The following is a 14,932-nucleotide window of genomic DNA, read 5'->3' as shown; positions in this document are numbered from 1 at the left end:
AACTGCCTCCATTTAGAGCTTACCACTCAGGGCAACTCTGACCTCATTCTATTAGACATAATTTCTTTGGCCTAGTCATTCCTTCCTCACTGTCCCTGAAGCTTGATATTAACTTGTTTTCTCTCCTTTCCAGTTCTGACAAAAGGATTTGGATCTGAAATGTTAACTGTTTCATTAATCTGGAGAGCGTTTTCAGCATGTTTCTTTTACCTCATGTAAATTATTATAATCCGTATTCTCTGTGAGTGAAGTAAAAATGTCATTTTCATACTGGTGTGGCAGAATAAAAGTGCTGGGAAGTCAAAATTCCACCTTAAAATGAGGCAATGATTTCTCAATTTTCTGGTTTCTGAGGACACAAAAATATATGCAAAATTGCTCAGCTCTGGGTTAATCCAACAAAGATTACTTTATTTTGCAATAATTGCAATCCATGTTGTCAACATCGGGTCTTCTTATTCCTATAACATACAAAGGGCTAGAATTTTCTTAATAAACTAAACTTTTGCTATTCTCCACAAATCATGCATACCCTGTACCATACAAAAGACCTACAATTTCTTCGAACAAACACCGGGGGCTTATTTCCATTACACTTGTAAGGACTGTCATTTGTCATGAAGAGGTATCCAAATGTGTCTTATTGCTTATCTTCTTCTAACTGCATACATTGGCATGGAACAACAGAAGCTGTAGCAGAATGTCAGCCTCATTAGCTCAAGAATAACAGTTGAAAAGTCAAAACTTGTAGGGCGAGAGAAACAGAAGGAAATCAAACAAAGCCTTCAGGCAGTACATGGGCCATACTCTACGGCAGCTGCAGTTGGACTGGCTGCAGAACATAATGGCAGAAAGGCTAATTGCCTCAAAAGATGACTCCCTTGGCCCCACTATATATACAAGTACTAAACACACAGCCAATGACAGCGACTATTTATAATAAGAACAGTATTCTGGACTCTCCCGATCACTACCTGTGCATTAGACTATGGATCAAGTGTGGGTTGGCTGAGAGGGATATAGGTCTCTTGGATAAGAAGCGATTAGGTGAGCCCATTAAACCTTAGTCATTCTCATCTCTTCTGCACAGCCTATGTAGACTTCAGAACTTCAGAAGACTTCAGAATGGATGGCACGCAACAAAAGCTTTTCACTGTGCTTCGGTACAGGTGACAATAAACTAAGCTCAAACTCAAGTTAAGAACGACTCGTGGCCAGCTTCAACCCGTCTCCTTGTTCCCAAGTCCTAGTTCAATAGTTAAGTCCAGGAGTATTAGGTGCTACTGTGCCTGGATGCCAGCTAGCAATCAAATATTAAAATCCATGGCTATACACTAAATTTAAAACAAGATACATAATTAAGAAGGATCCCGACCCAAAAGCCAACCTGTCCATTCCCTCCACAGATGCGGTATGATTTCCTCCATTGGTTCCTGTTTTACTCAAGATTCCAGCATTTTTTAGTTCCTCTTGACTATATAATTTGTCCTAATTTGCATATCCCTATGATGATTTGAACACCCAAGTGTTCCTGAAACATATAGTGAAAGGTTGGTAGAGGAGGTTCCAGGGAAGGTCAGCATCAGAAGTCAAGCTCTAAGGATAGCAACTGAGTGTCTACAGCCCTGTCGGGTAGTTAATTCCAAAGAATAGAACCACTCTCGCTCTAACTTCTTGTTTTCACCCTACAAACAGCTAACAATGGCGTGTTTCCTTTATCATCATTACTTTTTTTTGATATATTTTATTTATTGTTCTTTATCTCTCCACATCATCGCCTATATCTCCCATTTCCCTTATCCCTAACCAGGCTGAAGAAGGATCTCGACCTGAAACATCACCCATTCCTTCTCTCCAGAGATGCTGCCTGTCCTGCTGAGTTACTCCAGCTTTTTGTGTCTATCTTCGGATTAAACCAGCATCTGCAGTTCCTTCCTACACAAGAATGCTGGTAATGTACAGCAGATCATGGATAAATATGAGATTATCCACTTTGGTGGCAAGAACAAGAAGGCAGATTATTACCTGAATGATTTCACCATCGAGGAGCTCGCAGAGATCGATGTTGGGAAGCTCCAAACGACGCACAAGGTTTCGACCAGCCCTGACCCGGGGTCAAATCCGTTAGTGCGGGGGAGCTGAGATTCCTCCCGATGCAAGAGCTTGATCTCCCCGATGTGAGGGCTCAAAAGCCGCCGGCTACTCCCCCGGGAGCCAAGATTTCCGGTCAATGGAAAGCTTGAGGCCCCCGACCGCGGGAGAACAAAGACGGGAAGAGATTGAACTTTTTTTCGCCTTCCATCCCAGTTAAGAATGCTGAGGAGTCACTGTGGTGGATGTTTATGTTAAAATTTATTTTATGTGGTCTGTTGCTTTTTATTGGTATGACTGTATGGCAAATGAAATTCCTTGTATGCTGCAAAACATACTTGGCTAATGAAATATGATTATGATTATGAGGTCCATCTGCAGTTGTACAGGTCCCTGGTGAGACCACACCTGGAGTATTGTTTGCAGTTTTGGTCTTCCAATTTGAGGAAGGACAATCTTGCCTTTGAGGGTGTGTAGCGGAGGTTCACAAAGTTAATTCCCGGGATGTCAGGACTGTCATATGATGAAAGAATGGAACGACTGGGCTTGTATGCACTGGAATTTAGAAGGATGAGAGGATATCTTATAGAAACAAATAAAATTATTAAGGGTCCGAAGAAGAATCTCGACCCGAAACATCACCCATTCCTTCGCTCAGTTTGAAGAAGGGTCTCGACCCGAGACGTCACCCATTCCTTCACTCCATAGATGCTGCCTCACCCGCTGAGTTTCTCCAGCACTTTTGTCTACCGTCGATTGTTCCAGCATCTGCAGTTCCTTCTTAAAATTATTAAGGGATTCGATATGCTAGATGTTGGGGGAGTCCAGTCCACAGTTTAAGAATAAGGTATAGGCCATTTAGAACTGAGATGAGGAAAAACTTTTTTACCCAGAGTTGTGAATTTGTGGAATTCCCTGCCTTAGAAGGGAGTGGAGGCCGACTCACTGGATGCATTCAAGAGAGTTAGATAGAGCTCTTAGGGCTAGCGGAGTTAAGTGATATGGGGAGAAAACAGGAACGGGGTGCTGATTGTGGATGATCAGCCATGATCATATTGAATGGCTGTGCTGGCTCGAAGGGCCAAATAGCCTACTCCTGCACCATTTTTCTATGTATCTATGTAGATCAGGTTGTGGTTATGGAGAGAGGAAAACACCCAGAATCTGGAGGGTTTTTTTCTCTATATTAGGAGCAACATCTCTACTTTTGACTTAAATCCTCTGGCAATATGTGCCTTGCTCTTTTTTTTTGTGGACCTGCTTACTATCCTTCAATGTACAAGGACATCCAAGCCCTTCTGAATACTGTTCTATCTCTTATCATTTAAAATATATGCTGTTTTCTATTATTTTTACAAATGTGGATGACCTCACATGTTTTTCACATTATATTCTATCCTTGATGTCATGGCGTATTCAGTTTCACAAAGTAATCTGGCTCCGCCAAATTACATTATGTTATGTACTTTATCAACAATAAATTAATCTCCTTCAGCAGTGCCTATCTTCAGCATGACTGTTCCTGAAGCAGAGATGTGGGGAGTGCTTACAGCCATGTGTACAAAGCGTGGGAGTGCAGTTTGCCTGCATTCACAGTCAGGCTGGTTACAAACAACTGCTGGAAGTTGATGAGACAAATTGCAGCACAAGTGATGGATGGGCAAAGTTTCTTTTCATCTAATTTTTTTGAAGAATCAAGCGATTTCTAACACCAAGAGTAGACAACAAAGAACAAGGTGTAATAAAGACTGTGGCATTATGTGTTTCCAATCAGTTGTGGATGTAAGGAACTAGGAAACTTGTACCTTCTCTTGAGATCCAGCTCTGATTGAATCCCTATTAAACACCCGATTGTGCTGCAGATTCATAACTTGTGCCACCTCCACGGTAATCTAACATCCTATACATGAACAGTGTGTGCTTCATGTGGGGGTATGAAACCTTTAAACATGCTTCTATTCAATAATGAATATTTGCATGATTTATTCAGGACTAGGGTGCTGACTAATATCTCACACGACTCAATGCCTGACACTATATCCTGAAATAGCATAACTTAATCATTTGTTTCAATGCCAGCCAAAATCCCTGCCTTCATGAGTCACAATTACTTTGATAATATCTTTAAATCAACAGAATTTGAATCTGTGAATTTGATGGAGTGGGTGAGTCACTAAATGGGTTCTAGTTGACGCTGAGCCTCCAGAATACGATCCTTCCTTTCCTGCTTAGTTCTCTTCAATTAAACAGTGGATTCTTCAAGGAAAGGAATCAATCTGTGGCAACTAATGTTCTGCATGGCAAATTGAACCAAATGGATACTTGACCATTGAGAGGTTTGCAAATGAATCCATACATCAACATTTTTCATCACAACAGTCCTTTGGGTTCAAAGAGGAATGGGAATGCTAGTCAGATTCCCTAGTTCTTTAATTCAAGGGAAAGCAAACAACAATGTCAGTGCAGTTAGACAGTCAAAGAACTATGATCTTTGTGTCTCTGAACAGAGTAATGACAAACAGGGCCATCGGTCACATGATCATTATAGTTCAGTAGAAAACAACTCAGTCTATTAAATTTATGCTAGTTTGTGTACGTTGATCTATTCTCTTACTCTTTCCTTGTATTGTACGCTTAAATGCTGCGGGTGAGGACGGTTGAGGACGGATGGAGGGCTCCGGTGGTCAAGGAGAGGCCAATGGTCGAGAAGGGCGCTGGCGGTCAAGGAGGGAGCTTGCGGTCGAGGATTGGCCAGCAGTCGAGGATGGGCCGGCGATCGAGGATTGGTTGGCGGTCGACAATGGGTCAGCAGTCATGGAGGGCGCTGGCGGTCAAGTATGGGCCAACGGTCGAGGCGCCGGTTCCGTCTGAGCTAATCCACGCTCAGCCAGAGGTACTCGTGGGCCAAGGCCCTGGAATCCTTCTCGAGAGCCTGTCACACACGACATGAGCCCCCTTCCCTCAACACCTTTCATCCCCATCCGGCACAGGGAAGCATTTCCTGTATGGATGCACCCTCCATACCCTACACTTCCTTGCCCTTGTCCACCTTCTGGACACAAAGTGGCAGACAGTGTTGCCATCTGGTCCCGAGAGGGCCCCCCAGTGGAGGTCCCTCTATGCAGGGATTCTCTCCCTTTACATCGGCGACCTGGGGTGAAGGGTACTACACCGAGGAGTCCCATGCTACCTTTTTCGCTCCTGGTTCACAGACTCATCAGCTGTCTGCTACTTTTGCGAGCTGGATGAGTCTGTGTGCCATGTATATATGGAGTGTGTGAGGTTGCAGCCTCTGTTCGAATATCTAAAGGGGCTGCTCCTTGCCTTCTGACTGCACTTCACACCCACCATCCTCATATTTGGACACCCTGTGCGTAGGGGAGTAGGTAAACCGAGGACATCCTGGTTGGGTTGCTCCTGGGCCTGGCCAAGCTGGCCATCCGTGAGTCACGGTGCCAGGCAGAAGAGGGCTCTGCCCAAACCGGCTGCCTGCCCCTTTATCTGGGATTACATCCGCACCCGGGTGGTACTTGAGAGAGAATATGTGCTGTCCATGGACACCCTGAGGGATTTCTGGGACCGCTCAGTATGGTAGTGGGTGGAATGTATCGTTAAAAGGATGGTGATATATATATTTGAAAATAAAGTGATTAGATAATGTGGTGATTTTGTATTATGGTGGTGGATGTGTAATCACTATTTGGTTTGTAAATATTATTATTATAATAAAATAGACCAAGTGCAGACCTGTTGGGTCTGCTCCCCCAATGCAATATTCCACCACTCACCCGTTCCCCCAACGCAATATTTCACCTCTCGCGCATAGCCATCAACTGCACAGACGCAACTCATTTCCCCACATCCCCCAGCACTCCCTCCCCCTCCTCCAGGTGCGGAAAACCCGGGGGGTGGGGCAGGGGGGACACTTCCCCCCTCTGTTTTGAGAGGTGGGGGACATCCCCCCCAATTTTTTGCATTCCGGATATAAACCCGGTGAAATCTCCGCTTTCCGCGAGACAGTGGGGGTGCTAATCGAGGGCGCCGATTGGACGAGAGAGAGGTCAGTCAGCAGGCTATGGGGACGGGACATGTTGATTCAGCACGATCATTGGAGGAGGGAGACGTGCCAAAACACTCTCGGCACAGACCACAAACAACACCCTCATCCGCAGCTAGGATCAGTCCCGGCTGGGTCTCCGGCGCTGTCCCGTCCCCACCCAAGTGCCCCCCCCCACAGGTGGCCAGAGACGTCGGGGGTCAGACGGGAGCGGTGCCCCCAGGCCCACAGCCAGCGCAGAGAAGCAGCGCTAAACCCAGCTCAACTCAGCCTGGCCCGCCAGGTTAACCTGCCTGGGCTTGCGGGAAATATGGTCAACGCGGAGAAGCAGCGCAGGCTGTCCCGTCAGTCCAGGCAGGGCTGTAGGTTAACCCGGCGAGACAGGCAGAGTTGAGCTGCATTTAACGCTGGATTGAGCCTCCGAAGCCTCGCGTGTGAGTGAGTGTGTGTGTGTGTGAGTGTGTGTGTGTGTGTGTGTGTGTGTGTGTGTGTGTGAGTGTGTGTGTGTGTGTGTGTGAGTGTGCGCATGCGCGCGCGGCCGCCAAAACATTGTGTCCTCCCTGTCCGCCGGTTTCCTCCATATTTTAATAGCAATTTCCGTGCCTGCCCTCCTCCACCCTCCCTCTTCTTTCCGCTCTTCTCCTCCCCTCCCCAATCTCTCCCTCACCTCTTCCTCCCTCTCATTTCCCCTACCCTCATTCACTCACTCCCTCCCTCCATAACTCCTCTCCCCTCCCTAATTCCCCTTATATCCCTTTCTTCCCCACGCCGCCCCTCCCCCGCCCCCTCCACTATCCCTCCTCACCTCCCCCACTCTCCCTCCTCTCCCTCTATTCCCACTCTCCCTCCTCACCTCCCCCGCCCTACCTCTTCCCCTCCCTTACTCCCTCAATCCCCCACTCTCCCTCCTCAACTCCCCAGGGTTTTTTCCCCTCTCTTCCTCCCCCAATCCCTCCCTCCCTCTCCTTTCCCCTACCCTCAGTCACTCCCTCCCTCTATAACTCCTCTCCCTTCCCTACCACCCTCCTATCCCTCTATCCCCCACCTCCCCCACTCCCCCCCACTATCCCTTCTCACTGCCCTCCTCTCCCTCCTCTCCCTCTATTCCCCACTCACTACCTCCCCCACTCTCCCCTCCTCTCCTTCTATTCCCCCTCCTCCCCCACCAGACATGAGACAGGACAAAACTGAAAAAAGAGGAAGAGATAGATTTCTCCGCAGATTTGGAAATTCGGCAAGGCCACCATGGCCGCCGCGAGGGCCCACCGCTGCCGCGGCTCCATTGCCAAGAGGCCCCCTGCCGCCGCGGCCCCATCGTCCCAAGGCCTCACCGCCGAGGTCTCCTGGATCGTCGCGTAGAACCCCGGCCGGGTCAGATGGTGTGGCCGACGGCGTCCGCGGCTGGGCACCACGGAGGCCGTGAAGTTGACTCGGCCGCTCGCCCGCTCGGCACCGCGGAGGCGCCCGCAGATGCAGCTCCAGCCGGCAGAGCGTTAGTGATTCTCGCTCCAATCCTTCAGCTTTATATTATCCTCGCCAGGCAAGGCGGGCACCCACACGTGACTGACAGCGGCCCAGCCAATTAGTGCGGCAATGGCGCAGGAAGGGGCATCATCGTTCCGGCGACTGACAGGAGAGGAGACCAATCTGCGTGGCGGCAACTGACAGGAGAGGAGACTAATCTGCGCCTTCGTGTTTTTTAAAGATTTTTAAACCTTACTAACTTTTAAAATATACAATCGATCGGAAAAAAACTTGGTGCCCTTGTAGCACAGGAGAATGGTGAGTAAGGTGGCGAAAAATCGCAGCGCTATCGTAAATAGAAAATAACGTTAAACCAGAGGAGCACAAGATCAGAGTTTTAGTTATGCATAGATGAATAAATTAGTTTTGATTAAAAAAAGGAAGGGGCTAGCGGTCGAGGACAGGAGCTGGTGGGCGAGGACAGGGGCCGGCAGACGAGGACTGGGGCCGGTGGAAGGTGCCGGAGATAGGACGGGGATGGGCCAGCGCGAGTGCCAGAGGTGGGTGCCTAGGCACGCCGCTGAGAACAAAGGGAGACCCAGCATGGGGGGACCTAAGAGAGAAGAAAGGGGAGTAGAAAGGAGGACCTGGCGTGGGGGGCCTCCAAGAGAACAATGGGTGGTGGGGCTGCTGAGAGACCAAAGGGAGACTTGGTGTGGGATGGCCACTGAGAACAAAGAGAGGCCATCGGGGACTAAATGGAATACTTTGTAACTTTGTCAGCGCCCTACATTTTAGTTTAGTTTAATTTAGAGATATTATGTGGAAACAAGCCCTTTGGCCCACCGAGCCCACACTGACCAGCTATCACCACACCACACACTAACACTATCCTACACAATTTACAATTTTACAAAGCCAATTAACCAACAAACCTGTGTGACTTTGGAGAGTGAGAGGAAACCCACGCAGGTCACGGGGAGAGCATATAAACTCTGTACAGCCAGCACCCGTCTTCAGCAACTAACCCGGCACTCTGGCGCTGTAAGGCAGCAACTTTACCGCTGTGCCACCGTGCTGTGGCGATTCTTTGCATACTTTTACTTATGCTTGCAAAACAAAGACTCTCACTGTGACATATCACATGTGATAATAAAATATCATCATCATCATCAATTGTCTTTACTTTGACCTATTTGATTCTTTCCATCACTTCTACAAATGACATTTCCAGATTATAACCACTCTCTGTGTGAGAAAGGGTTTGCTACACCACACTTGTGCTTTTAGCCCTTCACTTTGTATCTGTATCTCTGATTCTTGAACAATTCTCTGATGGGAATAGCTATTTACCCTAATCTAAAGTCTATTATCTTGTATATCTCTATCAAATTGCCTCCAACCTTCTTTGCTCCTACTCAAACCTCTCCAGTATATCTTGCAGCTAAAATGCCTGATCCCCAAAACTATTCTATGACCCTCACATCCTTCCTGACCAGAAATGGATGCAATACTTAAACTGTGGCCTAACAATATTTTATCAAATGTTATAAAACTTCAATGAACTCTCATTAAAGTAAATCAGTATCAAGGGGAAAGCATTCTCATGATTGAAGCCAAACGTCACACAAAGGGGTATTGTTGTGGTTGTTGGAGATTAATCAATCCAGCCCCAGGACAGAGTCTGAGGCCCAACTACTTTCTACTGCTTCATTAATAACCTTCCTTTCATTATTGTTATTGGTATTGGTTTATTATTGTCATGTGTACTGAGATACAATGAAACACTTTATGTGCAATCCAGCCTAATCACACCATAAATGAATACAATCAAGCTGTACACAAACATAAGTGGAATCTTGAACTAAGTGAAAATTATCTGAGTGCAGAAGAGTGTCGTAGCATTATACAGTGCAGATATATTAAAAAAGTGCAAGGGCTGTAAAGAGGTAGGTTCAAAGGCATGTTTGCTGATGATTGCAACATTTTTAATCTTACTTCTATCTCCTCAGTAAATAATGCCGAGCAATACCTAGGCAACATTCAACCATAGATCAAAGAAACATGGAGCAGGGAAACAGAACCTTCAGCCCAACTCATCCATACCGACCAAGATGTTCTATCTAAGCTAGTTCCATTTACCTATGTTTGGTCCATATCCCACCAAACCCAGATCAGTGGATCTTTACTGATTTTTTTCACAGTTCAGTATGTAACTGTTTAAAAGGTCAAGCAGTCTAGAAAATTCATCTTATAACTTCTTGGCTATCTGGACGAAAGAACAAGGTCACAGGAACAACATGCAAACTCCACACAGACAGCACCACGAGTCAGGATTGAACCCAGATTGTTGGAGCCATAAAGCAGCATCTCTACTAGCTGCTCTCTTGTTCCACCTTTCAATACAATTATGGTTGATATGTGACTTGACTTCTTCCAGCCAAACCTTTTATAAACACTCGTTATCAAAGACTCATTTCTCATATTCCAGCTTGGCAAATGGCATAACATTTCTTTTTGCAGAACTTTGTTCCAATATTTCAGCACCATCAGCAAGTAGTAAGATTTCCTAACTTCACTTCCTTACAGCCTGGCTCTACTTTCACAGGGTGGATGTTCCTTCCTCTTGAGTTCCCAATCATCAGAAACAGTTGCCCGATCATCTGCAAAACCAAGGTTCTCAACTAATCTGTTCCAGCTGCATCACACTGTCCTCTGATAACAAAGGTTCACAACAACAGCCTGAGAAACATGGACCACTTCCCATATTTTGGAAGCTACCTCTTGATGAAGCAGATGTCAGTGATGAAAATCAACATGGCCTTCAATGTGTAGGCACAGCATAGATGTTGGTTTACACCAAAGACAGACACAAAATGATGCAGCAATTCAGCAGGTCAGGCAGCATTTCTGGCGAAAAGGAATAGGTGATGTTTCGGGTTGAGACCCTTCTTCAGATTGAGAGTCAGGGGGAGAGAAACTAGAGGTATAAACAGGTTCAGAGCAAATCAGAGCTGCCACCGATGGTATGCAAACGTTCAGAACAAACCAGAACCTTAAATGTGCCAGCTCAACATTTGGTCAACTTGGAAAAAGGGTGATTGAAGAGTATGACGTGACATAAAATGGCCTAAAATTAGCAGTGATCCCTGCCCTTCTAAATAGTTCTGGACTAGGTGGCATGTGGTATGGTATTGAGACCCACATGGCCATGCACTGGGAGCACACAGATACTCTGTGAGTGGTGGCAGGATTGCACTATTTTACAGACTTCCACCCATATATTCTATCGGCCCATTCTCTCACACGTGTGCAAGACTCTATTTTTCCTAAACTGGTTTTGTAAGTCACATCAGAATCCACAATACGGGAGTGGAAGCCATGTATTCCTGATCCTAAAGATTGGTTAAAGAGTTTTTGAACATTGGCTTTAGTCTGATTCCTCTCAAATTTGCTCAGAACATTCCATAGCACAGCAAACCTCCCCAGGAAGACATTTGTGCCAGTTCTATTGAGATGTAATACATCTGGCCTTTCCAGATTAATCTCGCTCAGCACTGGTGTGGATGTCTCAGGAAATTAAAGCTCCCAATGCTGCACAAAATCTTCAGGCTTTTTCTGTGTGATCCTCTTATTGTTACAATCTCTGAAAGGTAGCACAGATTTAAATTTGGAGATTATGACTTTTGAGGCTCTTCTTATCTTTATCCTAACTCGTAAAATTTGCTAGTAGGTCCTCATTTTCTGCTTGCATCTTTGGTACTGATATGGATCAAGATCCACATGAATCAAAATCCATATGGATTTCCATCCTCCTCTTCCAGAATTTTCTGTGGATGTTTAGTGGTATCTTTAATCCTGGCACTAGGGAAGCACAAATCCTAGTAATGGGGAGGCACATACTATTCTAGAATTGTGTGCATTTTCTTTCCACAGCCCTAATAATAGAATCCCTTGTAACTTATTGGTCTCATATAGTCTTGGCTTTGGCTGTCCTCAACTGGGAAAAGTGCTACCTAATCAATATTCTGAACTGAGTATGTCAAATAAGATGGTTGTCCATACTATATACTCTATATTACCTGCCTGTACTTTTTTAATCTTTCTGGAAGTAATCCATTCATTTTTGCCTTTACTTTCTTTAGATTCTGTACTGTACTGTGATTCTCTACAACAAAGGAACGATCCAGAGGTTCCAAAGTGGTGCAGGATGTACATCTCACATGTCTGACATGGGTACTATGCCTCAATTTATATTCACTGGAATTTAGAAGGATGAGAGGGAATCTTATAGAAACATATAAAAATCTTAAACAAATGGACAGGCTGGATGTGGGATAAATGTTCTCCATGTTGAGGGAGTCCAGAACAAGGGGGGGTCACAGTTTAAGAATAAGGGGTAGGCCATTTAGGACTGAGATGCGGAAACACTTAGAGAACCACCCAGCATTAGCCCTATCACCAATTAGCTGCTCTCTATTAAAGAGGCAGCAGTCTGTGACTGTAACAATAGGGGTGACCACTAAACAGTGTACTCTGCGAATACCTTCATATTAATGGCACAAGGCATTAATGGCAAGGAACAACTTTTTTACCCAGAGAGTTGTGAATCTGTGGAATTCTTGGCCACAGAAGGCAGAGGAGACCAAATCACTGGATGTTTTCAAGAGAGAGTTAGGATTAGCTCTTAGGGCTAAAGGAATCAAGGGATATGGGGAAAAAATAGGAACGGGGTACTGATTTTAGATGATCACACAAGATCATATTGAATGGCTTGCTGGCTTGAAGGGCTGAATGACCTACTCCTGCACCTATTTTTCTATGTTGAGGTTGAGGTTCTCCAGTTGACAACACTTCCTATACTGTGATTATCTGGAACAAAGGAACGATCCAGAGGTTCCAAAGTGGTGCAGGATGTACATCTCACTCTTCTGACATGCCCCAATTTATAATTCAATTGTAATTCAATTAATAGGTGAAAAATATACATAAAATATCCTTCTAATTAATATTAATACACGAGTAGTAAATTCAATCTGAACTAAACAAAATAATTTGAATGAATTTGATTCAGTTTATGTGATACACTGCTCACAAAGCTCTGAAATCTGACAAAGTCCTAGCTGTGAGGCAGATTGCTTGACCAAAATCTAATTGTTCCTATAACCTTGTTCCAACATTGCCATCATTTCAGGATTTTATCAGTCCATTTCCCAATTGAATCTAGGTGAGAGGAAATGGATGAATGCCAGATAGAAGTGCAGGCAGATTGCTCAAGGGGGCATCTTGCTCTCCTACATGTCAGTTCAGAGTTCTAATGTAGGAGATATTTTATTTGGATAGTACAGGAACAAAGAACAATGGTTATGACCTTCTAGAGAATTATATATTGAAATGTATATCCGGTTTAAAAAGATGGCAAAATACAGTTTGGACAATTCATATTCTATACATTAGCAATGTGATAGAAAATGATAGGAACGACGATGTCAAAGACACTCATCAATAATCTCCCTAGGTTTCAAAACTCGTTTGAGTTTTGATCCAAATACACAGCTGAATTTCAGAGATGAAGCATGTGTACAGTTTGCACCATCTTTTAAATGGGATTATGATGTACCATGGAACTCAACTGGGCTCCTTGACAAATCCTCTCAAACCTATAAATTCTCTTCCCAGGTAGTAAAAGTCCATCAGCACAACTGAACTCTATCAATCTCATTCCGCTCCATCTCATTCATCCAATTGACTTGAAAATATATTGGCAATTTTTTCGTCACTGCTAACTCAAAATCCAGGTCCTCACCACCCAATAACTTTTTGAATGTACTTTAGTAAAGACTGCAGTGAATACTGGAAGCAGCTCACTGATATTTTCACAAGCAAAATTTGGGACAGGCAATAAATTAGCCACGGCTATTGAAAGAATAAAATTAAAGAAGGCTGGAATGTGCATTTTTTGGTGAAGGAGGTTACTGCTATGTATAGCCTCTATAAGGCCATGTATGACATCAAGAGGCTATATCCAATAATTATAAGAAGAAATTGTAAATTAATAAAGCAAAAACATAAAATTAATATGGAGAAGAACGTCTTTACTTAATAACTGAACGAGGTTCAAAATACTTTGATGGACAGCACACTGGAGCCTAAAGAGCCAAAGATCTGGAGTTGGTCCTAATCATGGATACTGTCCATGCTGTGCTTGCATATTTTCCCTATGATCATTTTCTCCCACATCTCAAAGATGTGAAGGTTGGTTGGTTAATTGACCACTGTAAATTGACTTAAGTGTGTAGGTGAGAAGTAGAATCTGGAGGGAGATGGTGAGATTAATAAAGGAATTAATGTAGGATTGGTATAAATGGGTGGTTGAAGGTCAGTGCCGAAGGGGCAAAATAGCTGTTTTCCATGCTATTTTCTCTACGGCTCTGATGAAAGACCTAGGGTCTACTGAAAAGGGTTTCCATGGGAGTATTAGGTTATTGGAAGGAAGGGATTCATTTAGAGAGTATGTAACTGGAAGGATGGGCTCTGATGGAAGTATTAAAGCACTAGAGGGAAGTTATTTAAAGAAACTCCTAAGATATTAGAAGATAATTTGATAAGATATGGCTCTGGATTGGGATACCTGGGAAAGTACTAAAGGAATGAGGCCATGTTGGCTCTCTGACCTATACTCTTCTATAACTTGTCGCACATAATTTTGTACTGGAGCTAATAGAGAAATACGTCAGGCACATGCAATCAGCAGAAAATGAATTACAGTGCAAAAAGCAATGTCTTGACAATGGGAAGAATCTTTCTTTTTCAATCAATTTACACTTTCACTATTAACCAGTCTGGCCTCAAGCAGACTTCAGACATACTGGATGAGATTTAATCCTTGCTCACACTAGTCAATTCTGTAAACACTCAACACACTTTATGATGGTATTATAGCCACAAGAGCTGTGGCAATTCAAGGAAAGATACAAAGTGCCATTTTTCAGAATAGCAAAACCCACATCCCATCTTAAAATGCACAAATGTACCCAATACTTAGCTACATTTGACTAGTAAAGTACTAAATCAAGTAATTTTATATCTCGAGTACCATGGATACAGGAGCTATCACTGCAGTTTTGGACCTTATAATACCAGAAAGAAACTATTTAATTTCTTAACCCAATGTATACTGCACATATATATAGTTTCTGACACTGAGAGACACATGGGCTATACAGTACTAAACAGAAGCGAATGATTTACTTTTGTCCTGCATGCATTATACATGTATAGCCATTGAAATAAAGACATACACGTGTTGTACAGTGCCTC

General features: G+C 44.2%; 1 protein-coding gene across 1 annotated transcript in view; it reads right to left on the bottom strand.

The window, feature by feature from the left end:
- shank3a (SH3 and multiple ankyrin repeat domains 3a) overlaps positions 1 to 14,932 on the bottom strand; it is a 530,257-nt gene that overhangs the window by 72,982 nt on the left and 442,343 nt on the right. The gene's annotated exons all lie outside the window — the stretch shown is intronic.

This window comes from Leucoraja erinacea, chromosome 22, assembly GCF_028641065.1.
Source record: "Leucoraja erinacea ecotype New England chromosome 22, Leri_hhj_1, whole genome shotgun sequence".
Taxonomy (NCBI): Eukaryota; Metazoa; Chordata; class Chondrichthyes; order Rajiformes; family Rajidae; genus Leucoraja; species Leucoraja erinaceus.
This window is presented reverse-complemented; position numbering and strand designations above follow the sequence as displayed.